Source organism: Pipistrellus kuhlii, unplaced genomic scaffold, assembly GCF_014108245.1.
Source record: "Pipistrellus kuhlii isolate mPipKuh1 unplaced genomic scaffold, mPipKuh1.p scaffold_m20_p_4, whole genome shotgun sequence".
Lineage (NCBI taxonomy): Eukaryota > Metazoa > Chordata > Mammalia > Chiroptera > Vespertilionidae > Pipistrellus > Pipistrellus kuhlii.
Window position 1 is genome coordinate 87,826,247 of NW_023425540.1, and position 27,857 is coordinate 87,854,103.

Consider the following 27,857-nt stretch of genomic DNA (forward strand, 5'->3'; position numbering starts at 1 on the left):
ATTATCATTGGTTCACCTGTGAGGAGCCCTATGGGGCGGTGGCCATCAAGTTGGACAGCACATGAGAGATGTGGGTGAAAAAGAAAAAGCAGATGAAATTTGAAGAAGCTCAGCAACCTGCCCAAGGTCATAAACCCGCATGAAGGTGAGGGGAGAGCCGAATCTACACCTGCCAGCTGCCAGGGCACCTGGGAGGGAGTGGTTGGCTGGCCGAGGACTTATTCCACATGCAAACCAAAGTCTGGTCTGAAACTCAAGGCAGGCTGGAAGAACAACAGGCCCCATCACTGGGGAACTGGCCCAGAAGGGGAAGGAGATGAATATGCAAAGCAGATAATGGTTGTGGAGCCGCTTTGTAAACTGTGAAGTGCTGTCTCAGGGTGGAGGTTATTAATAATACCCCTTGGCAAGACTCCTTGGCAAAGCTTCCCGTCCCTCTCCACATCCTGCTGCTCGGTTAATCGTTAATTAAAGCTTAAGGGATTTGGGAATGCAGGCCTCTGAAATTTGGATAAACTCTCCATGTTACTGGAAGGAAAAAAAAAAAAAAGAATCTTGGATAATTAGCTTTTTTCCCCCAAATGCTTTTTTGGGTCTCATTACAAATGAAGTGCTGGGCTAATATACCTTGTGTTGTGAATGCCTCACAATTCCTGCTAATTGAATTAAACCCAATTCTCTGCAAATAAACTCTTGGTGTTCTTAATGGCAAACAAGGAATGGAACGGAGCGGTTTCTTTTTGGAACGGGCCATTACAGGGCCCTAATTACCAGGATCTCAACGTGTAAGGCAAACCGTCTCTGAGTCGGCTTCTGACAATGACAGCTCTGTTAAGATCAAAGTCGCAATGTGCCCTTGGAATCTTCTCCCTCTTTTCATTCCACTTCAAAATGTTTAATAATGACTAATCCAATTTCCAAGACGGCAGAGAAAGGACAAGAGAACCACAAAGTCCGCTTTTTCTAATTCAGGACAAATATTCTGAAGCCGACGCAATGCTAATCCCCACCCTCACCCCCTCCTTTTTCCCGGGACACAGCACATTTTGAAGTTGCGGGTTAATAAAGGAGCCTGTGCCGCTGGAGTAGTGCGCATGCCCAAGGTGGATGGAAGGAGGAGTTGTGTGGAGGTGTCAGGGGTGGGAAGGAAGATGGATGCCACTGTTCCCGCATGGCCCAGCACCTTTATCAATAATGCAGTGCCAATTACTTTGGTGACCAGCCTAGACCGTGGGTTGGGAAACCATAGTTCAGGGCTCTTTAAAACAGCATTTATAAACAGCCACACCCACCAGATTTCCAATGCAGTGAGCATCCTTTGGCAATTCTGCAGTGACATGTGAGGACAAGTTCCAAGGTTGAGATTTCACGGTAAGGTGGATGGAGAGATTTAACACTAACAGTGACTGTCCTTTGTGGACACTTAGGTTTTGGGTGGATGTGGCAGAAATTTCTGGTTCTCTCAATTGCTATGCCTCCTCTTAGGAGGAGCAACACATGCTTATGGCTTTGCTGAACCCTGAACCAGAACAAAGCAACCCTAGGCCACCCGAGCTGCCAGGAATTGGGCCCACGAATGTTTCCCGCTCACCTCCTTCATGCTCAAACATCCCATTCTTTCAGGATAGCATGTCTGCTGCCCTAAGAATCCTGATCTTCTCCGAAGGCAAAGCTCTTACATTCAGCCTCTGCACCCACCCCAGACGCCCAAGCGAGAGTCCCTTGCTGGCTTCTATCTGCTCCCAATGCTTTTCTCTCTGGCAACACGGTGGAGTGGGAGCTGGCTTTGGAGGGTAGCCCTGGTTTGAATCTTAGTCCTGTTCCTTACAGTTGCATAGCTTAGGGCAAGGTTCCTCACCTCTCAGAGCCTTTTTTCTCATCCACACATCAGGGGTGCTAATCTTTCTAAAAGGAATGCTCGGGGATAATGTGCTAGAAATCATAATGTGGATAAAGTAACTGCTACACAGTAGATGCTCAGGAAATGGGATCCAGCCATGTTGTTATTATAAGACTAACCCCTGTGTTTCTATCACTTGCCTAGATGCCCGCTTCCCCCACTAAGCAGTTGATTCTTGGAAGGAGAATTATGAATCTCCATAAATCCTGCCTTTAAATATTCCCAGCATCTAGCACAGAGCTGGCCATGCACTTGGCTTGAAAAATGCTTGCTCAATAAATGAATGAAGAAATGGATGGATGAATGTACACCACAGCAAGCACTTAGGAAGTGAAATTAAACAGTGCCCGGCATGTAGGTGCTTAATAAGTGTTTGTAAATGCACTAATGAATGAGCGAACGAATGAATGAATGAATGAACGCCTATAATCAAACATTCAGGGATTTCAATGAAAATCAAATTGAAGGGCTTTGTGGTTTCCCACTGAGAGAATAAAATTGCCGTCAACCCTCCTGCCAGGAGCAGCTCACACCAGCTTAGGATGGTACAACAGTGCTAAATCACTGCTTAACTACTTCTCCTGTGATGATCTCCCAGAGAAATCACCACCTCTCTCTGGGTGCTGGGCACAGCTGCAGTGAATAGGTTTGGGTGCCTCTAACTGGTCTAGGCTTGACTTGAGACTCCCTTTCCTCTTCACTTTCTCCAGGAACATGACACGCGAGGCCCGTGGTCCAGCACAGAGTCTCTGGCACAGGGAGAGGGAGAGGGGTTGTCGCCTGGGTGTGACTCTGGTGATGAAGGCATGTCCAGTCTTTCCCAAGGAAAGACATAGAAGTGGTTTATTTCAAATCAGACCCGAGGCTCTTGCCTTTTGGCGCAGACAGCCAAGGGAATGCAGTGCTGTCTTTTAAAGCAGACACACCCATTATGTGTCTTTTAGTCTGTGGCCAGAAGGAAGTTCTTGATCCTGGATGGATGACAGGTGGGCTGCATCAAGCCTATTTCACCGGGGTAGGGGGTAAGGGGTGCAGGGGTCTAGGAGGCAGGTTGCCAGATGAAATACAGGACACCCACTTATTTCTGATTTTCAGATACACAATAAACACAGGTTGTTGTTTTTTGTTGTTGTGGGTTTTTTGTTTGTTTGTCTTTTTGTTTTTTAAAAAGCATGTAAGTATGTCTCAAATGCTGTATGAGATATATGTACGCTAAACAAATATTTTGTTGTTCATCTGCATTCCAAACGTTAACTGGGCAGCCTGCATTTTTGCTTCCTACATCTGGTGGCATTTGTGGGAGAAACGAGGTGCGAAAATCATTCTCTCAGATCCTTCCTCACTCTCTGGAAAAGGATACTACTGTGGGGAGAGGACAAAGGTAGATGGTGGATTATTCAGTGTCAGAAGTTGCTTGAATGGTTGAGAGGACCACTGTGGTTTCAAATCCAGGCTCTGCTGCTACTCAGCTGTTGGATCTGGGCAAGCAACTTCACCTCCTCCAGCCTCCATTTCTGCATCCATTAAACTGGATTGCTGTTGCAATGGTACTCACTTTTTATAGGATTTGGAATAGTTAAGTGAAATCTATATGAGGTTCTGGATTCAATGCTTGGAAATCACTCCACCCATGTCATTATCCACCACAGGATTATGAGGGCTCCATCTTCTCACCCAGGGGCCAGCCAGCTCCAGCCACTGTGTTTGTAAATAAAGTTTTATTGGCACACAGTCACACTCATTTATTTACATACTCTCTGGGGCTTTTTATCACCAGGACAGAGTTGAGTAGAGGTGTGAGGTGCTCCCTACACATCCTTGAAATGCAGTGGCCAGCTTTAGGATCACTCCCAAGGGCACGGGGCTCACTCCTTTCAGTGGCCAAGGAGCCTGAAATAAGTCAGGACATTTAGAAGCAAGCCAGGCTCATCACCTCATTTACAGAAAGGCCTCTGACAGCCCAGGCTCTCCCCAGAGCAACCCATGATGGGGAACTCACCACCTCCCCAGGTAAATGGCCCGGTGATGCTGGAGCCCAATTGCTTTTGAGAGTTCTTTTCCTCTGCCATACTCCCACAATTTTGACCACTGATCCTACTTCCAATTGACCTAAGTCCTCATCCCTTTGATATCCCCTCACATATGAGAGCCTTTCATCCAACCAAGCCTCTTCTTCTGGAGCTCTATGTTTATGTAAAAACTGTGATGACACCGGGAGAGCTGTGTGCCATGGGCTTTGAAGGTGCAGGAGAGAGGAGTTGCCAAGCCAGCTCACCCCCAGCCCAGTCAGCAGGAGATTGCTTTCCACCCAGCAGAGCATCATCTGGGGCTGAATGATAGCAGGGAGAGGGGCGGCCTCCCAGGGAGCGGCTTTGTTCTTCCAGACTCTTCAGAGGAGCTGTCTGATTCACTGCCTTGCAGATGTGCTGCCTCTGGTTCAAGTAAGGACAGAGCTGCAGGGAGGCAGGGAAGCAAGAGGAGGCTGAGACTGAGATGCCAGAACACTGTCCTACATTTGTCGCCTGATCCATGACCATGCCTAGGTCAGTTTCACAAATACAGTGACTCTTTGCTGCCTTTGGATATGGGAAAGGAGAGGAGAGGGAGGGTTGCTGAATTAGATATTAGATGGACTATAAGCAATGGACCACGAGCCATTGGTCACTATTCCCAGGGTTTGGCACAGTCTCTGGCACCTGGTAGGTGCTTATCCCAGACATTCTTGACTGTTTACCCAATAGCCATCCCCAACCACCTTAATGTCCTAGTATTGATTGCCTCTTGGGGTTACCAGAGGCTGACTCTAGCCAATGAGCTACAGGAGAAGGACTTCCAATGAGGACATCTTTTCAGAAAGTAATTCTTCAATAAAAAGAGCCTAGAAAAGAAAAAGCTTTCATTCATCCACTTCCCTGCACTGAAACACAGTGGGAGGTTGTGATGCCTGGAGCTGTGGCAGCCTTTTTGTGATGATGAGAACATGAACTTGAGGCTGGAAGTTTCTATGCTAAAGGTGGTGAAGCAAGATTGTAAAGGTTTTTTGAACTCATCCTGAAACTACCTGACTCCAGTCTTATTGAGTGAGACAGTGCTGTATTGATAAGTCTCTGTCGGCTGGGTGTGTTGTTTGCAGCCCAGAGTACTCCAGCAGATGAGCATTTTTTGAGTTGTTTCACCAGAGAAAATCTTCATCAGGTGAATCAGGACCAGATATTGCCAATAGGACAGACTGGCTGAGAGTGAAGGCGCTAAAAGAATCATGGCCACTTCCCATTTATTTGCTGCTATAGTCTTTTCAATGGTATGAACAGTTATACGCATGGGATAAAACAACATTAGACCATTGTCAATTGAGATGGAGTAACCATTTCATCTCTTCTGCATGCATGGTCTAGACATATGTAAAAAAAAAAAAAAAAAAAAAAAAAAAAAAAAAAGAATCATGGCCATAAACTAAGAAAATGGCTTTTGACAGACAGTAGGCTCTGGAAAAAATTCTTAGTGCCCTCCTGGACATTAGATTACTTAGTGCCAGTTATGGACATTAGATTTCTGGTTCTGACTTTTTGTGATTTCTGTTAAGACTTCTTCTCCCTGGTAAGTATTGAGCAGAGCATGGAGAAATTCTTCTGAGATCTGAGTCAGTTGAAATGTGGCAGAGAATGAGTCAGAGAATGGACTGTGGAATTGGCTATTTTGAGTATCATCTGAGTCTAGGTCTAAGTGAGGTTTTTTTAAGCTGGGCACTGTTGACATTGGGCCAGATAATTCCTTGCAAGGTGATGGTAGTGGTGGTGGTGGTGGTGTGTGTGGGGGGGGTGGGGGGCAAGGGGGATTATCTCCCAGGTATTAAAAAATGGTTTATCAACATCCCTGGCCTCTACTTTCAAATGCCAGGAGAGCTCCTCTCTTCAAGTTGTGAAGCCAAAAAAAGTTTCCAGATTTGTCTAATGTTCCCCGGCTGCACATTTTCCTGGTTGAGAAACATGCTTCCTTGATGGTCAGGGGATGACACCTGTGGGCTTCCTTTTCCTCATCTGTAAACTGGGATAATAAGAGACTTCCTTCACGGGGCTGGTGTGAGAGTGCACTGAGGTAGCCTGCTGAAGGTGCCCAGTCTACGTTAGCGATCATGCTGGCTGCTGTGTGTGAGGCAGAGTTTGCTGTGCCTGCTTCGTGACTTGGCACTCACCAACATTAGAGCTGAAAGGAACGTAGAAATCCATCCATCCAGGGTCCCATTTCCCAGAGAAGGAAACACAGGTGTGGGGAGAGGAAAAGGTGACTTGGCCAGTGTTGCATAATAAGCACCAGCCCCAGAACCAGAGTCCAGGTTTTTGGTGCTGGAGCTGTGGTGTCTGTTTCCAGCAGAAATCGGAGCCAGCCTCCCCCAAGGGCCCTTCACTGCCTCCGACAGGATCCAATCAATTCAACGATAGGTCCTGGAAACATGCCTCACATCAGGCACCACACAATTACTGGGGACCTCGTGATTAGTGAGATAGGCATGATCTACACTGCTCTCCTGGAGGCCTGGTGGGAAGCCAGCATCATCTGAACAATGACTGATGGGCGAGGCTTGAAACCACCAGGAGCCCTGAAATTCAACCGGAAATGGAAGGAGACCCAGGAAACTCAACTCTGTCACCTTTTTCTCAAATGCGGACCAGGAATCTCCTGGGTCAGAGGAGGAGGTCAGCATCAGCCAGGGCTTTCCAGAAAAGAAGTTTCCCCACCTATCCTTCCCCAACAAGAGGGTGTGGGTGGCAGTGGGTGGGGTTGGGAGCAGAGAGATGTGGAGATGCAGGGGTGGGGATGACAGTCACCGTGATTCCCAGGCTTATGTAATTTCTGAGAATGCCGTCTCTGATCAGACTAGGATGGGAACAAAAGACCGAACCAAGTGCACAATGAGATCACTTAGTGTTCTGCCAGGAGGACAAGCCCTCCAGGTAATTTATGTGATTCCAGGTCCCTGGGGGTTCCATCCCTGAGGGTGTTTCAGGCAGACGAGGCAGTAGGCATGTGTGCAAAGACCTGAGAGAAGAATAGAAAGATCAGGCAGCTCCATCAAGGAGAAGTGGGGTGGGGAGGGCTGTCAGGGAGAGGACAGAGTCCACGGGTTGGAGCAGAGTGGGAGAGAAGAGCAGGGATAGCCCCCAGGGCCAGAAGTCAAGACTGGCTTCTTGTCATGAGAGACCTCCAATCACATAGGTAACATGGGCCCTTCTGCAGGTGCCCCCAGCCATGAGGATTGTAGTTAAGAGCATCACGTTGTCCAGTTTCCATTACGGATGCATCCCCATGGAGGATGCACTGTGGAAGCAAAGCTAGAGATGGAGGTGGTGGTGGTGGTGGCAGCAAGAGGCTGGGCAGCAGTGTTGGGAGAGAGGAGGTGGCCGGCTGGTGCAGAGCAGGGTTCTCACCCAGTGCTTGCCCTGGGCAGCACTTGGCAGTGCCTGGACACATTTGGTTATCACCACATGGGGTAAATGACACTGGCATCTAGCAGGTAGAGGCCAGAGGGGCAGCTAGCTACACACCCTAGAATGCACAGGACAGTCCAGGGCAAAGGATTTGCCCAGGCTGGGTGGCTCTCAAGAACCAGCCTTCCCCCCAGCCATAGCCCTCGCCCCTCGCTGGCGACTGTGGCGGAGGCAGACAAGCTGCCCTCCCGCTCCTCGGCTCCAGTCATCCCACAGCCTCACGACTAATTAAACAGCTGCTGCAAGCTACAATTTGCTAAATTGCTTCACACTCTAACTTCTGGCAAGGACTCATCCGAGTTTGCAACTTGGAGCCCAGAGCCTTCCTCCAAGCAGCCTCAGCTCCTCAGTGTCCCTTGTCTTCTCCAGATGTGCCCCTGCCCACAGGGGCGTGGAGAGGCCAGGCCGGGTGTCCCTCCTGGGACTGTGTCCTGGGAGGATGGAGGCCATGGGCCTGACCCACGAGGAACTTGTCATCAACTGTCCCCACAGACAGACGCGAAGATGAATGTGTAATCAGATACAACGACTTGCCAGATTGAGTTTAATCAAGAACTAAAATGGATGAGACAGGAAGCAGGTTGTGATGGGGGTTGCAGATGACTCTTCCTCATAGGACCTTGAGAAAGGGGGGTCCTTGGGGATTGCTCATCCACTGTTTCTCAGAGAGCCACCTGGTAGGGGTGCTGGTCGGAATACAGATTCCTGGGCCCTATCTCTGAAGATCCAAGGACGGGGGCAGGAAGCTATACTTTTTTAAACCAGTAGGTCATGTTTTCAACACCTTGAAATCTGGCAGTGTGTTGATCGAAGTGTGCAAATCCTCTCCTCTCTGCTAAGCTTCCCCAAGCCTCCTCATCAGAGTTAATCAGAACAAGATGCGTGACACATTTCCTACAGAGATGATCGATGCCTCAGAGCATCCACAATGCAGGGTGCGGTGTCCTGGCGTGCCCTGCTCGGCCTCCGCCCCAGCTCTTGCCAGGTGCCTCCCCAGCTCTCACACTCCCCTCTCAGTTTGGCTGTCCTGGCTTTATATCTGCCATGCCTAGGTCAGGCATCTGACCTGGAAGACACACTTCCTATCCTGTAGGAACATGGGTCCCTCATGTTCCTGTTTAGGCCTGTGATGTTTCATAAAGGGAATTTCAACCACATCCACAAAACGCCATCATCTTCCACCCAGTTTGGAGAGCCATACGCATGAAAAAATAAATGCACAGGAGACACAAGTCTTTCCAAAAGTCCAATCCTATATAATAAAACCATAATATGCAAATCAACTGAATGGCAGAACGGCCAGTCCATATGATGCACATTGACCACCGGGGGGCAGATGCTCAATACAGGAGCTGCCCCCTGGTGGTCAGTGTGCTCTCACAGGGGGGGTGCCACTCAGCCAGAAGCCCTGCTCATGGCTGACAAGTGCAGCAGCCATGGCAGAAGCCTCTCCCGCTCCGCTGCAGAGCCCAGGATTGCAAGAGCCCCAGGCTGCCTGATTCGGATCCCTGGGCCTAAGCTGGCAAGCAGACATCCCCTGAGGGGTCCCCAACCCCACCACCAGTGCAGGAATCCATGCACCAGGCCTCTAGTAGCATAATAATTTGGACACATGGGATGGACTGAAGGAAGGGTTAACTAAGCTGAAAACAAAAGTAACAAAGTATCTCTCTCCCCAACCTACTTCTCTTTCTAGAGAGAGACAGCCAGAGAGAAGGGGAGGGGGTTGGCAACAATACATTTGAACGACCAACAGGAGTCAACTCTTGATTTACTGATCACAAATCATTTTTTATCTTTCAATTAAAAGTGGATCTTCTCAGAGAGTCTTAATGGAAAAGATTGTATCGGCTAAGTTACCTTTGTAAAGAAAGAATATAAGTGGGCTGCCTCCTTTACTTTTTCTATTCTGCAAATGTCTTATTAATACAGATATTTGCTGAATTAGTAAATCATGATGAGGTCTCACCTTCCCTTTATTCTTCACATGGTGACTTGGCAAAGGCAGTGAGGCTTGCTAATGACTAAGACCTTAGGGGGTTCTCCCTCAGACCCCTGCCCACCCCACTTGGCTCCCAGTGATCTCTGGGCACACTGAAATTGAAAGTGAAATTATGCTTATGAGTTTTTTTGGGGGGGTCATTAGCTTTCACCAGATTCTCAAAAACATCTGTGGCCCAAAAGGAATAGAAGCACTCTTGGGGAATCTCTTTCTCAGTTGTCAGATTTTTCCAGCAAGGGGATGACCAAGATCACCTCTGAGAAACTTTCAGCCATATCCTTGGTAGCCAGTCTCCCATTTACTCTCGGAGGCACACCCCTTCTTGCAATGGCCACTGAGAGCTGCCGCCCTAACTAAGAAGCCACTGGGCCTTTGATAGGTTTGCACAGAACGCCCCCTGAATGGGCACCGGACCTCATGGGTGTCCGGGCTCTTGGCAGAGACATATCAATCCGATGGAATTACAGGACAATCAGAAACATAATAATGATCGCTTACATGCACTGAGCACTGTCAAGTACTGTGTGCTGGATGTGAGCTGAGTACTTCAAAAACAGTGTACTGTCTAACCCTTACAGTAGCCCCAGGAACTGGATTATTACTCATCTCCATTTTAGATTGAGAAAACTAAGGCACAGAAGGGCCAAGAAGCCAGCCCAAGGCCACACAGCTGGGATGTGACAGAATAGCACGCCCCTGCCTGCCTCCATCTTCCTTCTGTGCATTCACACTCTCTATCCATGAGCCAATGCAGTTTAGGACCAGCTGGGGACAGGATCTCATTACAATGCCTTTGCCCCAGTTTCAGGAGGGCCTGGGGCGGGATCTGAGCTAACCCTTATTCACCTCCCTCAGGCCTCCCAGGTTATACTTGAAGCAGGTGATCTGGCTTCCTGCCCACCTAGTTCTGTTTCTCATCCAGAGCCCGGTTCTGCCCTGCGCCCCGACCTGGGTCCTGCATCCTAACTGCTGGGCCCTAGACCATGGCCTGCGGCTGGCTGGGGTCTTCCTTCAACCCAATGGACATGCTTTCCCTGTAGAATTAAGAGACTTGATACATAGTTTTTGAGAACTAACCATGGCCTAGGCCCCATTTGGGGCAAAGGAATGTGGGGTGAACAAGACTGAGATCCTGACCTAAGGGAGTTTATACATTCACTTTTACTAAACATTCACTCTTTCCCTCCATTCATTGTGAGCTCCTACAAGGTGACATAAGTGTTGCTGTTTGCACTGCATGGGTTGGGAGAGCATGCTCAACTAGCTAACAAATGTGTTGGCAAGAGTGTTTCACGGGTGGTAAGGGCCACAGTGACACGGAGTTGGGGGAGGCGTGGCAGTGGAAGGGATGGTCTAGTGAGGAGGTAGCATGTGACAGGGGCCCTGTGCCCAGGAGCAGTTGGTCACCATGTGCCAGGGGCAGAGGGAGTGGCCATTGGAAAAAAATGATCAGTGTTGTTAGAGCTGTGAGGAAGGAGGACACGGTGGCAGCAAGAAGAGATGGGCACAGTGCATTTTGGGGAGGGTGTGGATGCCATTCTGTGGGTGGGGCACACACAGAGAAGGCATCGTGTGACCTGATTTGGGTTCAGAGAACATTCTGACTGCCATGTGTCATCTTCCCAGGAGTCTCACCTCACCTCTCAGACCAGGCCACAGGCACCTACCTGAAGGGAGCTGGAGCGCCCCCTCATGTGGGGACCTGGTCCCCATCCGCCAGAGGCCGTGCAGACCCCACTGAGCCCCACCCTCCTGGCTGCACGGAATCCTCTTCCCTCCCACTGCCAGTCTCTGACCCACACTGCACCCTCATGGAGACACATTCGCGTATAGGAAAAAATAATTGTGAGCAAATAACTGGAAATTCAATGGTTCTTCCATGCCCCCAAGTCCCTATTAAACAAATGGACTGCCTTGGTGGGGCTGGAATGGTGTCCATCTCCAACATCATCATAAAATTCACAGTGAGGCTTGGCACGGACAGGGCATAATGCGCTTTTTCCGGGCTCCACCCAGCTGCCGAGTGAACGGTTCTAACCCAGCACTCAGCCAGGCGATAGCAGAGCCTGACCTGTCATGACATGAGGACATTTCACAAATGGACCCTGCAGACAGGGGTGCAGGACAATCCTAGCCTGAAGGAAGTGGCAGCTTGGTGCCTTCAAAATCCCTGCAGTAAACCAAATGGGCCATCGGAATATATGGAGCCAATGGAGGACCTGGAATCAGAGGAAAGGGAAAACAAACATCCTGGGGTCTTGCGCTTGGGGTGTGTGTGTTGGGGGGTATCTTCCCTGAGCCTGGCCATCTGTGCCAATAACTTATCTAAGGAAGAAAAAAAAACAATCAATTTTTTTCTATGTGTTTCCCCTTTGAACGACTGATAATTTTTCCAAAAGGTTCCAATTTCTCTTTGATTCTGTAGTTGCTGTTGATAGGATTCAAAGGCCTTGGGGGTAACAGGTGCATTTCAAATGAGTGGAAATAACAAATAAATTAGATGCAGGATTTACAGCATTAGCGATGTCTTTGTTCCGGTGTGTCATGCCTGGCTTATGGAGAGCAGATCAGCACAGCCCACGGCAGCCTGGGGAGACGTGGGCTGGGTGCTGCTGAAGGGAGACAGTGCGGTGGGGGTGGCAGGGGACCCCTGAGTCCTCACCTACAGTCCTCAGAACGTGCTCCAGGCTCTATTTCCAAAATACAACCAGCACCTCTCCTCCTCCCCCCACCCCACTGGGTCCCAGTCACGGTTATTTTCCCCCAGAAGACCTCCGCAGCCTCCCTCCGGCTCCCCCACTTGTCTCTTTGCCCCTTCCATCCACTCTCCTCACAGCAGGCAGAATGATCTTCTCAAAGCACACAGCTTGTCATGTGACTCCTGGCTTTAAACCCTCCTGGCGCTCCCTGTGGCGTTTTGAATGGTCTCTGTGCAGCCTAAGAGTCTCCACAAGATGCATCCCGGCCTCACTTTCCCCACTGCCTTCTGTGCTCTAGTGTGGGTGGCAGCTCCTAAGAGAAGGCCCCTGTGACCCCATCTTCCTGGCATGCATGCCTTTCTGTGGTCCCTTCTCCTTGACTGTGAGCCACACCTAGTGATTTGCTTCTAATGAATAGAAGACAGCAAAGGTCAGATGGCTGAAAGGCAGATCCTTCCTCAGCTGAGCCTGCGGATGCCTGCAGCCCCAGGTGACACCCCTAGATTGCAGCCGGAGAGGTGAGAGACCCTCAAACTGAGGCTCCAGCTCAGCTGCACCTGGATTTCTGACTCAAAGCAACAGTGTAATCATAAAGGTTGTTATATAAAGTCACTGCATGGTGGGGTAATTCATTACAGGGCAGAACACAGCTAATACAGCCAGCCACCTTTTGCTCATTTCAACCCCGCTCCAGCATACTGTCCCCTCTGCTGAATGCTCCACCCCTGGCCTTTTGGCTGCTGCAGGCTTTCCTTTGTGTCCAGGCTAAGTTGTCACTTTCTCAGACAAGTGATCACACCATCTAAGTAGTTCCCTGCCCACCCGTATTCTTTAATATCCTGACTATTCCCTATGTGGATCTTACCATGGCTAATAATTAGAAATGACTTACCCAGGAGCTACATAGCTCCTGTATATGATAGATGAATGGATGGGTGGCTGGATGGGTGGAGAGTTGGGGGGATGAGGAGGAGAAGCACCACCTGGGCACCGTAGTGAGTGTCCAGAGAAAGATGCCACCGTGGCAAGAGGACTGGAACTAGGGACCTTTGGCCTTAGGGGTGGGCAACTAGAGCTCAGCTGGAGCAAAGCCACACCTCTTCTTTGCACACTGTCTATGGCTGCTTTCACCCTGTGCCAGAGTTGAGTAGTACAATATGACCTAAAAGCTTAAAATAATGACTATCGGGCCCTATTCAGAGAGCTTGGGAGGTAGGGTGGGGTATATGTGGAATACTGTCTCAAATACTGTATAGAAGTGAAACATAAATTGTATTTAGATGTAGCTTTAAAGGGGTAGAAAATGGAACCACTATGGACTCAACAGGAAAAAGCATACTGTTAGAGTCAGAGTTTCCCTCCAGAGAAAATGGCTCCTCTGGGAAGTGGTGAGCACTCAGTCCTTGGAGGTGTGCAAGGAGGAGCTGGAACTCCGAGCACTGCCTGGACCCTAGGCCCTAGCTGACTGGCCTGTCTGTGTCATGAACCCCTTTAGAAGCCAGGTGAATATCACTTGTAAATGCACAAATAACATACATAGAACAGTAAATGGAATTTATGTTAAAATACAGATATCAAAGATTTGTCATAGAGCACGTTTAATTGACACATTAAATAACAATGCCCAGTGGTGGTCTAACAACTAAGGCAGTTGGAAGCGGACATGAGCGTAAAGTAGGGGTCAGCACACGATGGCCCACAGGCCCAGCTGGCCCCACCACTTGTTTTTACAAATAAAGTTTCACTGACGCCCCGCCGCTCCCACTGGTGTCTGGCTGCTTTCATTCTAAAGGGCATAGCTGAGCTGCTGAGAATACATGGGACACACCAAAAGCATGTACTATCTAGCCCTTTACAGAAAAGATTTTCCAACTCCCGACATTAAGGACTTTCTAGATACTTGTAACATTGTAATGTGGTACGAAAACATCTGAGGTTTCAATTGGTCACAGAGCCACAGGCACTGCTAATGCTATTGTGGTTTGTTTGGAAAGTCATGCTGAGGGGCACAGGGAATTTCAGGGGAAGCTGGGTAAAAAGTGCTGGGGCGGAGGGCGGAGAGAGGGAGGGCTTAATGGATATGGGTTCCGTGTGGGATGATGGAACAGTCCTGGAACCAGCGAGGTGGGCTGCACAGCACTGGGAAAGCACTCAATGCCCCTGAATTGTGCACTTTAAATTAGTTAAAAGGGTAAATTTCATGTTACGTGTCTTTTACCACAGAAAGTGCACTCTGAAAAAGATAATGATATATTTTTCCTCCATCCAGGTTCATGGACAGGTTGAATTCCATCCAAACAAACTCTAGGTAACAAACCAAGTCCATTCCGAGAGTCTAGGCTTGTAGGAAAACACCGGGGCTGCGAGCAGAACCTCCAGTGATGCCGAGGTGCCCTGGAGGGAAAGCAAGAGCTTGGCCCTCCCAGTGGGACAGGCAGAGGGTCAGGGCCCCCATTCAGCACGAAAGTGAGACAGAGCATACAGTGACGCCACCGGAGTGCCCCGGGAAATGCAAAGGAGACATCTCCTTGCCCACCTCAGGGACCCAGGAACTAGGAAGGCAGCCCAAAGGCTCATGGGTGGTTATGGGGCCTGGATGCTGCCACCGCGACGCTGCCCGGAGACCCCTGAAGCCCCCGGGTCTGAGGGGGCAGGGATCCAGTGGAAAGCCACGTGCGAGCCACAGCTGGGAACAGGCCTCAGATGCCCTGCAGAGCAGGGTGCCTAATTGTAGAACTCAATTTTGTTTTCATAGGAATCAATTTGGAGGGATTTTCATTTTCAATTATTCAGCAACATCCAATTTTCCCTTCACACCTCGGCCAGACAGGAGGAGAGAAATTGCATATGTCAATCACCCCGGAAAGTGGCTGACCAGCCTGAAGTCACCCCCGCATGGAGGGAGCCTGAGGGGGGCCCTGGGAATGTGCCCTGGCTTTTTTGAGACAAATGGAGACACCAGATGGCCTTTTGCCCCAGACTCGGGGATATTGGTTGGCACTTGCTCTCCCTGTCACAGAGAGAGACAGACAGTCTCCAAGCCAGCAGGAGTGACAGGCTTGGGGACCAATGCCGGAAGCAGCTCTGACCTTCCCCTCTCCACAGTCTCTCTGTCCCTGTCCACCCAGCGTGTGGGTCCTTGGAAGTCACAGGAAATACTGGTTCAGACTCCGGAGCCCCTGTCCCCGTCCCCATGACTTGAGCAAGCGAATGCACTCATCGGAACCTTGGCTTCTTACTCCTTAGCATGGACAGGGGCACCTCCAGCTCCGGCAGGTGAAGCACTAGCCCTCCCTGGTTAATGGCAGAAACTGGACTCAAAGCCCGAGTCTGGCTGTGGAACCTTAACTCCTCTCCCATTGAGACGGGCACCGGGCATGCACGAGACTACCCACAAACAAGACCTTCTGTTGCCTCTGATAGGGCACTTCAGTTCACATAAGCAAGCCCTCAACTCACTTCCAACACAGCTATCAAGTGCCCACCCTGCACCAGGCCTTGTGCTAGCAGATGAGAATAAAGTGGGTGGGCATTCATAGGCTCAGAGCCAGACATCTGCGGCCTCTCCGTGCAGGACTGCTGCCCCCACCGCTGCCCTGGGCCCACGGTGAGTGGGGGAGGCAGGCGTGAAGGCAGCAGTGCCTGGTTATGTGTGCTGAGCGGCATGGAGCTCTGAGCCGGGTGCACTGTGGTTTCCCTACTAGTAACAGTAATGAAATGCTAGGGCAGTGCTCTTTTGGTTCCTTCCTCTGTGTCAGTCATGGTTCTAAGTTTAACGCCTCGAACTGGAGCCACATAATTTTGTGACAGGAAAGATATTTTAGGCTGCAACTCACAGGTGAAAGTGCTGGGGACAAAGAGGTTAAGTTGCTTGCCGAGGTCTCACAGATTATGAGATGGAGCCAAAATCTCTAGCTTGGGTGGCTGGTTTCAGAGAACACACTCTTAACTGAGTTATTAGCATTTCTCCCCACCCCACCTCTCCCCCCCACCTTCTCCACAATGTCTGCTGGTTGAATTGCTGGGAGGGCAGTGATCTGGCAGCAAGGAGGCCAAGGGAATGATGGAGAACCCGCCCATGCCCCAACCCATGTTGGGATGGTTGATGTCCAGACTGGCCGTGGCCTCGAGCTCCAGCATCTGAGGTGGCTCCTAAGGGAGCAAGAGGTGACAGCAGTCTCTTCATCCTCTCCGAATGATGACTTTGTTCTGATGGGGGTGGACAGAGTATAGACAGGGTGCAGAGGTCCTGGGAGCATCTCTGGGCAACGAGTCTATGGGAGAGGGAAGGAGGAGAGAACTGGCCTCTGTGGGGCTAACGGCCAGCAAGAGTCCTCCCCACTCTCCCAGGGAAGATGTGCTCACAGGTAGTGCTGTGATGAGGGACCATTTTAACTATATGAAACCAGAGATTAGGGAAAGTATCCCTTAGAGAGGGACAGCACTCTGAAATTGGGATCAAGGTCCTCTGATGAAGAACTTGCTGTCAAAGAGAGGGGTGGATGCATCTGGCATGGTTAACTGTCTGATCCACTTTTTTCACAGGGAAAATGGTCCCTGTACAAAGCTCATCTCAGGTGCCTCTGACCACTCACCAGCCAGCACACAATTGGAGCCAGGGAAAATGTCTGTGTCATGTGTTAGAAAAGGCTTTGGGACGGCTCCCTCCCTGGGGCCTGGAAGCCTGATGCGGCTGGTGACCGTCAACCACCCCACACACATCCAACTGCCAAGCAGGGGCCGTGCAGATGGTCCCTCCTTGCCCCACCAGCTCTCTGTCTGTTTTATGTGTAGAAACCAGTGCAGACTCTCTCTCTTTATATGGCAGACAGTAATATTCCTTAGCAAACAACTGTGTACCCAGTTCCATGCAAGGTGCCTGAGACACAAAGTTGAGAAAGACAGTGTGGCATGGTGGTTAGGAGAACAGACTTGGGTGTGCGTAATAGTACTGATTACAGGCGAGTGCTTTAATCCTGTGAGCCCCAGCCACTTCCTCTGTGAAATGGATGATGACCCTGTACTGTGGTGGAAAGGATGGAGGTGACAGCATAGGCACGGTGTAGAAGCACAGTTCTCACTCATGTTGAGCACTCCATAGCTCCCTGCAGACCAGGACACCAGCCCTCAGCACCAGAATTCCCAGGCTAGTGGGGACAAATTATTTCAACAGAGTCGGAGGTAGCAAGAGAGGTGGACAGGAAGGCTAGTTAGTTCCTCTGATGGAGGTGAGCCATGAAAGAACTGAGGAGGTGACATTTGAGGGAGAGGGCATTGATTAGTCATTTCTGTGGTTCAGGGCTAGATCTAGCACATAAAGTGCTTGGAAAATGTGTGTTGAGAGACACTAAAGCCAAGTCTTGAAGGATGAGCTTCCCCAGAGGACATGGCAGATGGACAGGTCAGAGGGACTGTGTGTTCACAGGCATAAAGACAGAACTCTGATACAGGGTCATGGAGTGGAGCCTTCATGGGACATGAGGCTCACAGGATGAATGGCAGGAGGCTGGTGGGGCTGGTACGTGGCTCAGGAGAATGGGAGGTTTCAATAGAGAGATGGTCGGGAGAGGTGTGCTTCTGAAAGGTCTCCTGGGGCTGAGGGAACACATGGCCAGCAGGAGAGAGGCCTTTGGGGGAAGATATTACTGAAGTCCCAGTGCTGGATGGTGGCCCTGTGGGTGGAGAGAAAGCAGAGAAGAGCAGGGGGAGGGAAAGCATGGGGGCAGGGGAGATTCCAAAGGGAATTAAGACACAGAAAGCTGCAATATACACACTCATTGATTGCAAGGTGGGAATGAGGGAGGGAGCTAGGGTGGCGGTAATGGATTTGGTGGATGGAGAGATACTGACTGAGACTGAGAACATGAGGGGAGGAGTCTCCTCCAGGGCCCTGTTGAGTGTGAGGTGCCTGGAAGATATAACCAGGAAACCACTAGTCAGGGGGAGATTTAGCTTCAGGCAATGACACCCAGCTGTGCTCCTATATCACATGTTGAGTTCTGTTGCCAGATGTCCTCCACAGTCATGACTCTTCATCTTCCTCTCACCATGTCAACAGCCCTTTGAAGCAAAGTGTTTGTCTTAGTATTCTGCTCCCTCCCCAAAGGTAGTGGAGGAAAATGTTCTAGAAATGGACACTGACCATCTCTTACCCAGCAGTTCTGTGTGTTTTCAGAGAAGGTTCTCAGGAGATGTGTCTAGGTGGTGCCTGACATGCAACAGGAATCTGTTGATGGAGTGAAGGAAGGTAGAGTGCCTGTGCTATTCATGGATCCCCGAGAACAGGAACCAGTGCCCACTGGTGTCCCCATGTGGAATTTGAGATCCATATGATGCAAGCAGTTGTAGAACATAACTCACAAGGAAACCCAAGCTCTCCTCTTTCCCCTCCCTGAGCCTCAGTTTCCCCACATGCACCGTGCTGACACTAGAGGCTGCTTGAGTGCATGACTAAGTGAGATATGAAAACCACATAGCACAAAGCCAGGCTCAGTGGCAGTTTGGTAATTGGCAATTATGTTACGGTGACAATTCTAATGATTTGCTGCTATTATTGATCTGGACGATGCTGAAGATTATTTCATATCTTCATCCATCACTCCCCTGCTTAAAACCCTTCCAAGATCCCACTGCTCTTACGATGAAGATGTAGAAACTTGATATGGCCTCAGGAGCCACTACTACAATAACTCCCACTTGCTTCTCCAGCCCCTTCTCAATGAGCTCTCCTTCCCTCTTTCTGTCTCCCTCCCTTCCTCCTCTCCAGCCTGGCTTGCCTCAGTAAGGGGCTTGCTGACTTACCATCCTGCCAAACATCAGCCAGACCTTCTCTTAGACCAGAGCTGTGAGATTTTTGGCTTACTCATGTGTCCTCTCATTAATTTCTCATCCTCTCACTCATTCAAAAGACATTTATTCATTCCCAGACTCTGTGCCAGGCACTGTAAAACCCGAGTGCCTGATGTTCCCTCCACGAATGGGCTATCAGTTAGCAGTTCATTATCCATCCATACCTTCTTGTCAGCAAGCTCAATTTAAAAAGAAATGTGAGGGGAATGAGGAAGGACAGAAGGATGCAGATCCAAAAACCCAAGCTGCTCTCCACTCCTGTTTAATTATAGTAACAGAAATGTGGCTGCTTCTAGAAACACCTACCTCCAACACACACACACACACACACACACACACACACACACACACACACACACATATGCACGGTGTCCTAGCAGAGGATCCAACTTGGATTATAAAGTAAGGAGGAAGTACAGGAAAGGGCTGTCCTTAGCTGAACCTTAAATGGAATTTGGAGTCTGTTTTTCTGTGGGATTTACTGAAAGGTGGGTGGATCTCCAGCCTGGGGTGTTTATTTGCCTGGGAGGAAGAGAAGTTAGGAGAAGAAATGTTTTCTCTTGGATTCCCAGGAAGGAAGACAACACAGAGAGAATGACATGGCATCTTTCTTGGCCTGAATCTTGGAATGAAAAATAATAGAGAAAAGAGCTTCAGATGACAGAAGGAGCCAATTCATGAAAGACCATAGAATTGGAGGTTCAGGTGGCATGGTGTGGGGACAGAGCTGAGAAGGACAAGTAGCATATGTCAAGGTTTTCCATATAACCCCCCTGCTTCTGACATCCCCACACAGCAAAGCCCAGGATACAGCAAGGGAACAGTGAAGATGCATGTTGAAGAGCATCCTTAAGCAGCCATGAGGTGCTGATGGCAGGTGCTGGTCTGCAAATCAGAACAACACTTCCCATCTTCTCAGAGCACCTACATGAAGACACAAAGGTTCCTGCAACCAAGATAGTAAATTGTGGGATGTGTAGAAACATAGAAATTTCTAGAAAGTATAGAAATAGGCCTATTTCCCAAAACCCCATAGCAAGAACTGGTGTCCACCTGCTGGGCCCTTCCCAACCCAAAGGTACCAAGAACGGCACACCTGGGATGTGCAAGATCCAATTCACCCTAATACAGCGTTTTTCAACCACTGTTCCGCGGCACACTAGTGTGCCGCGAGATGTTGCCTGGTGTGCCGTAGGTGCAGACAAGACAAGAATTTTATAATTTTTCACTATTTTGTTTACTTAATATTTCATAATAAAGTAATTATAAAATACTTTCTTTGTGTTTATTTGATTCCTATTCAAGAGAATTACTTTATATATAGTCAATATAGGCACAGAGTTAAATTTTTTAACATTTTCTAATGGTGGTGTGCCTCGTGATTTTTTTCATGAAACAAGTGTGCCTTTGCCCAAAAAAGGTTGAAAAACACTGCCCTAATAGATAGTGACCAGCTGAAGCATCATGCAGTAAGCATGCCTCAGGCAGGCTTCAAGCATGCCCCTCCCCCACCCCAGTTCATTACTGAGCTCAGCGTCAGTGCTCTGAGCAGCACCAATTTCTCTGGCTCCGCGGTTCCCGAGAAGGGATAATAAATGTGTTCGGAAGCATGGGGTGATTTATTAAAGTGCATTGTATTGCAATGGTTTTACAAGAAGATTAATTTTTAATAAAGAAATCTATTACCTCACTCTTTGAGGACCTTCGCACACCTAAGAAAAATGAGTCTCTGCCTCCGTGGAAACTGCTGTGGCTCCTTTCCTGGAACAGGGTCCACTTTGCTCTGCTCAGCCTCCTCCCCTCCTCCCGAGAGATGGGGACGGTCTCTCTGAGAGGGCTCCAAACCAAATTAGCACCCTCCTGGGCCCAGTAGTGACTGAATGCCTATTTTTCAGACTTTTTCCTCAGCCACACTAGCTTTAGTTTTTTATCAGAAAAGTTACTCCTGACCTAGTGGCTCAGAACAGATGAGGGGCCAGACCCCTAGATGCTGGAGGCCAGGCAAGGTGCTGACCACTGGTTCCTCCAGTCAGGGGTTTAGGGGTAGGGATAAATTTAAAGAGCCCACACCACACACGTGACAAAGACATCAGAAAGCCAGTCAGAAATAAAAGGAAAAAGAACTAAGCATTGTTAGTGGCTGGGGAGTGGGGAAGAGGAGAGGTTGTCATCAACTACACCTGTCATCCATTACCTAGATGACCTTGAGAATGTTACATGACCTCGGGCCTGAATTTCCCCATCTGTGAAATGGGTATTGGTAAAATGCTTAACTAGAAAAGTGAAGTGCTTGGCATAGGATCTTTAATTGCTGTTATTATTGCTGCTATTAATAGCATTGAGAAGAGAGGAAAAACAGGCTGGTGAGGCTGGGATTTGTGTGTGGGAAGTAATCTTTGTGTAAATAGAAGGCATTTTAGGAAATAGAATCTCTTTTTCTCTGCATTGTATGGAACAGTATACAAGAAAATGGGTGTACAATTTTTCGAAGAGACTTCAGCTGAAGCTGAGAGAGAAAGGCAGCCCTGAGAGGTGCTCCAGAGAGGTGGGGGGGCTTGGCAGACAGATTTGGGCCATTGAGAGTGGCTGTGGAGACTCCTGCTGGAGGATTTACACCAATGTGCCCTCTGGCAGGAACAGGTTAGTGAATGTGGAGGTTAGTCATTGAAATTTATTATTATTATGTTATTATCATGCCACTTTATTAAAAAATTAGCTAAGAACCTACCATGTAACAATCCTAGAATTCATCTACCATAATCCCAGGGACACAACCCTACCTTGAGTGCCTTTAATTATACACAGAGGCTTAATACTAAATGCAGGGTCAGAATATATCACTAAAATTCCCAATGAGACTGACTCCAAATAATGAAATACCAATAATAACTAATATATATTAACCACTTGGTTTCTGCTACCTATACTAAGTACCTGATATATTAGCTTGTTGAATCTTAAAAACAATTTTGTAACTCTACAACATGGAGACACTATTTGCATAGCTGATAAGGATAACGGATTGATATTATATAAAGAACACTGAACATTCAATAATAAGATTTGTCTGTTTTTGTATGCAATATGAATAGAATCCTATATTGTGTGGTCTTTTGTGCTCTTTTACTGAACACAAGATTCATTCACATTGTAGCATGTGTCAGTATTTCATTACTTTTTATGGTTGAGTAATATACCACTGCTTGGATAGACCCATAAAGACAAAGCAGATTAGTGCTGGTAATGGGGAAAGGAGTGAATGGGGAGGGGCTGCTTATGGGTACAGGGCTTCTCTTTGGAGTGTTGAAAAGGTTCTGTAACTGTCTAGTCAATTCACAACTTTGTGGATGTAACTTAACACCACTGAATTGTATGCTTTAAAAATGGTTAAAATGGCAACTTGTATATTATGCATGTTTTACCACCATAAAATATCCCAATACTAAGAAAATAATCAACCCAAATAAAAAATGGGAAAAAGATTTGAACAAAAACTTCACCAAAGGCAATATAGAGATGACAAGCCAATGAAAGATGCTCAAAAGCATCAGGGAAATTAAAACACACACACACACACACACAACACAATGAGATAGCACCACACACCTATTAAAATGTTCCAACCATTTTAAAGCATACAATTCAGTGGTGTTAAGTTACATCCACAAAGTTGTGAAGCCATTGACTAGACAGTTACAGAACCTTTTCAACACTCCAAAGAGAAACCCTGTACCCAATTAAATTAAAATGACATTAAATTAAACCCTGTACCCAATTAAATTAAAACGACAACTCATACCAAATATATCAGTGATGATATGAGGAACCAGAACTCCCATGAGTGACTGGTTGAAATATAAATGGTACAACCAGTTTGTAAAAATAGTTTGGCAGTTACTTAAAAAGTTAAAAAACAAAACGCACACACACAAAAAAACATTCACCTACAAGTGATCCAGCCATTGCACTTCCAGGAATGTACCACAAGATCAGTGAAAGCATATGCCCATTCAAAGACTTGTCCACAAATGTTTGGCATTATTTGTAATACTCCCAATTTGGAAACAAATCAAGTGTCCATCAGTTGGTGAATGGATAAATGAATGTGGAACAGTGAAATATTACTCAACAATAAAAATCAGAAAATATTGCTATTTGCAACAAGGGTGAACCTGAAAACCATTACAGTAAGTTAGAACAGCCAGGTGCAAAAGACAACATACTTTTTATTCAATTTATATAAAACTAGAGGCCCAATGCACCAAGATTCATGTAAGAATGGGCCTTCCTTTCCCTGGCTGTCAGCAGCACCTTTGCTCTGGCTGGAGCCGCCTCTCTGCTCTGGCCCAGAGCCGCCTTTCCACCTTCCCATGCTGCCCAGAAGCACAGAACAGCTGGAGTGGTGTGGAACACCTTCAATGTCACCATGGTGATGATGCAAGCATCCCGTCCCACCCCCAGCCACTAGGTGCCTGTGTATACAAATTAAGCCACAATCTTTGTTGGGTTAATTTGCATACTAACTCATAATTGGCTGGTGGGCATCTCGAAGGTACAATCAATTAACATGTTACTCTTTTATTAGGTAGATATCTAAAAAAGACAACTTCATAGAGATAGAAATCAGATCAGTATTCTCCTGGAACTTTAGGAGTTGCCTGCCTGGAGTTAGATATTGGGGGAATGGGGATTGATTGCAAATGAAATATTTTTGGAGATGTTTTGAAAACTGGTTTGGGGTGATGGTTTCACATCTGTATAAATTTATAAAACTATCATTGTATCCTTTATAAACAACAGGTGAATATTATAGTATGTCAATTATATATCAATAATGCTTTAAAACTGTATATACCATGTGATCCTATTACATAAAATTCTAGAAAATACAAAACCAATCTAGAGATTCAGAAAGCAAAACCATGGTTGTTTGAGGAGGGTGGGAGCAGAGAGTGGTAGGATGAGAGATAATAAAGGAGCAGTAAATACTTAGAGTGATGGATATTTTCATCGTCTTGTGATATGGTTTTACAGGTATATGCAAATATCAACACATCAAATTTTATGCCTTTGTTTGGTTCTCAATACATTTAATTTTTTTGTTGTTTCTTTTTAGGGAGAAAAGACTCTCAATTGAGGGTAACCTGATTTGTTGTGGCCATTGCATTTTGCACATACACCCTTAGCTCATATGATAGATATCAGAAGTGGCTCAGTATTAAATAGAATAAACTAGGAGGCTTCAGTCCCAAGGGGAGTGGAAGCCTGGGTTTATTTTATGTAGTCCCTGCTCTTGATGTCCAATCATGTAGAAGGGAGAGTAGCATAACTTAAGATTTATAAGATTGAATTAGGAGCCACCCAATGAGTGTATTTCAACGTAATTACCTCTTTAAAGATGCTATCTCCAAATACAGTCACATTCTGAGGTATAATGGGCTAAGATTTCAACATATAAATTTTGGGGACACACACTCAGCCCATAATCCCCAGATGTAGAACCAGAAAGCCTGACAGGAGCTAAAGCAAGAAGGACGGAGCATGCTGAGAGAAAAGGATGGGGAAATCCCAGTTACAGCATCCATAAATAAGGCTTATGATGTGGGCATTTTTTTTTATTGATTGTGCTATCTTGGGGGATGTGACTCTTGAAGTGTAGGAGTCAAAGTATAGCCCAGACCAGCAACATTAGCATCTCCTGGGAGCTTGTTAGAAAGGCAGCATTTTCAACCCCACACAGGACCACAAACTGGCCTGCACAGTTACAAGATCCCGAGGTGTTTCCTGGGACCATTGGAGTCTGAGAAGCACTAATATAGACTCCAAATTTTGTCCAACTTCCTCCCCCTCAGAATCCAAGATTTCCAGAATCTATCCCTGCTCAGACAGCCCACTTTGTTCAGTCCTGTTTGTACACTAGTGTGGTTACCTACACAGTTAACTTATAAAGAGAATCTAAGGAGTCTATTAGCAAACTGGTTTGCAGCCAGTTGATTTCCTGGTTGTGCAAATGTGCACAGTAATGACCCATTTTAAAGTAAGTGGAATTAGCCCAGAAACCCAGCTCCACCTCTTTCAGCCAGGCGGCCTAGAGATGAGCTGGAAGGGTGTTGGCTCACAAGGAGTCCTGGTCCTGTGGCCTCCCCAGGATGATGCAAAATGGTGAAAAAAAAATGCTAGGAAAGGAGCTTGGGTGGTTGGAACTCCAAACTAAGGGCTAGAGGAGATGCAGCTGAGGTTCACAGGCCCCATGAAGGGAAAGGAGTGAGTAGCAACTATTGTCCCAACATCCACAGCATTGCTGGAGGTTGGTCCCTCACCCTTCAGATTTCACAGGAGGAAAAGAAGGCTCAGAGTGCTTTTATACTAGTAACCATGCCCTTATCACCCAGCAAGTGAATGGAGGAGTCAAGATGTGAACTCAGATGTCTAACACCAGTGACTGGGCACCTAACTCACACTGGGCCAGGCTCAGCTTTTGGAGGTGTCAGGGGCAACAATAGCTTCCCCCAAGATCTTGCAAAGACATTTTTCTATTAAGCTGTTTCATCTCTTCCTGGGGGCCCTGCCCCTGCTTTAGGAAAGTGGCTCTAGGGGCTTAGAGAGAGCCTTTGGGAGGATCAGTTGGCTAAGAAGTAAGAAGGACCCCTGATGTGTCAGTTCCTGAAGGCTAACCCAGTGAAGAGTATCCAGCAGCCACCTCCGCTAATTAGGAAAGCTTATCCCAAGGCATCACCAGGTTTGTTTAGCTTTCAGATCCACCAGCCTCTTCCATGGACTGTAATCCCTGGCAAAAATCTGACTTCCTAATGAACTCTGGATAGCTGCTTCCACTCTCAGGGCCTGATGTTAACCCTTGGAAAGCAAAGCAGATTTGCCACCTGTTGGCCTCCCTCTGGTGGCCAATAAGAATGAGAAGAAATAAGAAAATGTGAGGTAATGAGGGAGGCAGGTGTGCTAGCAAAGACTGGAGGCCACCCTATCTTCTTTAGCTTTAGTGTCAAAGGGAAGCATTAATACCAGTCATTCCCTTACCCCACGGGGGTATTAGGACCTTGTACCCATGCCCATGACCATTTATCAACTCACTGGGAGCCTGGCTGTGCTGGTATAAGTCCTGGATAGACAGCCCTCACTTGTCCCCATGGATCTATTCTCTGCTCCTAACTCCTTCTTTACTGGAATGCAGACTGGCAATGACTTGATTCTCTAATGAAGGTCACACCCATCTCAGGCAACCTCTCCTACAGCCTCCGGATTCTGGCAACTCCCCCTTTCTCGGACTCCTGAGACCCAGGGGTGGTGACAGCTCCTTCCTGTTGCTTAGCCCCAAGGGGCTGCACCCTCTCATATGTTTTCCCCTTAGACCTGCCTACTCTTTGATAAGCAACCCTTATACTACACTCTTCTCAAATCTCTCATGACTATATGTCATCTCTTTCTGGCAGGGACCCTCACCCACATAGAACCTAACTTATTTGATCTCTAAACCTCAAATATAATTCTAAAGCATAGGCATTACTAGGTTTATGTTGGAGATAAGGAAACTGAAGCTCAGATTCCACATATGCATAAATAGCCCAAGGACATATATTGTTCATAGAATTTTGAGTTTATGAAGTATAATTTATGTTTGTGATGCATGAGTTGGAGGTACATAAGAGCTTATTGGTGGACAAATGGATTGATTGACAGATAGATGGATGGATGGGTAGATGGATGGGTGGGTGTACCCAGCCTATCTGACTCTCTCTTATCCAGTGTTTAAATATAGGCTTTATTCTAGGGCTTCAACTGTACTTCATCTACATGAATCATGGCTTACTGCCACCTATAACCCAGGTCTCCTCAAAGACCCTTGGCCAAATTGACCCCTCCCCAGCTCTCAGCCCAACCCAACACAAGATCAGTTTTGTCAAAGAGCACCATTATTTGAGGAGCTCAGTCTTCCCAAACTGTATTTTTCCACCCCAGAGCCTCTGAGTCACAGCAGCCCTTTGCGCTTCATCTACAAAATTTCCAATATACTGCAGTTTTAGTGGGACTATTAAAAACCTGTCAGAGAAATGCTGGTAATGGCAAAAGCATTCCTCAGAGGCCGTCAGTTCCCCCACATATCCATCAGAGCTGCCCTGCACAACAAGGAGGCTCTCATTTAGAATGTGTCAATTCTGATTATTAATGTGCCGAGAACACCTGCTAAGTATGTTTATCTGGGAGGGGAGCTTGGCAGGAAGCAAGGGCAACTGCAGCCGTAGCTGCAAAGAAAACCCTGGTGTCCAGGCCCAGATTGCTGAAGGCCACCGTAATTAATTAGGATTTTGCTATCATGGCACACGTGGAAGAGAAGGGAGCACAGGGCACAGTGGAGAGGGCGATATAGCACTCAGAGAGCAGGCTCCCCCATGCCTGGGTAGAATACAATTCATACTTAGAGTCCAAAGCACGGTGACATGTTCATTTTTCCTCAGATCTGCTTGCTCATGAAACACTTGGAGACTCCCTACACAGTTGTCCTTGGGGTTCAAATCTTGTCGGTGAACAGGATAGCTCTGCTCTGCTGTTTTACTAACTAAAGCCCTTTTGGATGACAGATGAGGACTCCATTGCTGCCACCAATTAAACAATTTTATGTATCCACTTGTGTATTGATTCCATCCATGCATACAGTCATGTAAAAATGTTTACATCTCCCTCTCTCTCTCTCTCTCTCTCTCTCTCTCTCTCTCTCTCTCTCTCTCTCTCTCCATCCAGGCAGCAACCCATTAATTCTTGTATTATTGCTTCATCTAACTGGCATTCATTGAGCAATTACTCAATTTCAGATAATATGGTGGTCATGATGAATTGGACACAGGTCCTTGATCTCAAGGAGTTCTCAGTATAGAAAGAAAGACATATATGTGGGTAATATGATCCCA

At 47.5% G+C, this 27,857-nt stretch overlaps 1 protein-coding gene and 1 non-coding gene across 19 annotated transcripts in view; one reads left to right on the forward strand and one right to left on the reverse strand.

Annotated features, from left to right (window-relative positions):
• The window catches only part of RBFOX1 (RNA binding fox-1 homolog 1), a 2,022,031-nt gene that overhangs the window by 1,554,693 nt on the left and 439,481 nt on the right, over window positions 1-27,857 (reverse strand). The gene's annotated exons all lie outside the window — the stretch shown is intronic.
• On the forward strand, window positions 5,167-5,301 carry LOC118704005. The gene has a single exon (XR_004983242.1). It is a non-coding gene; the product is annotated as a small nucleolar RNA SNORA20 (small nucleolar RNA).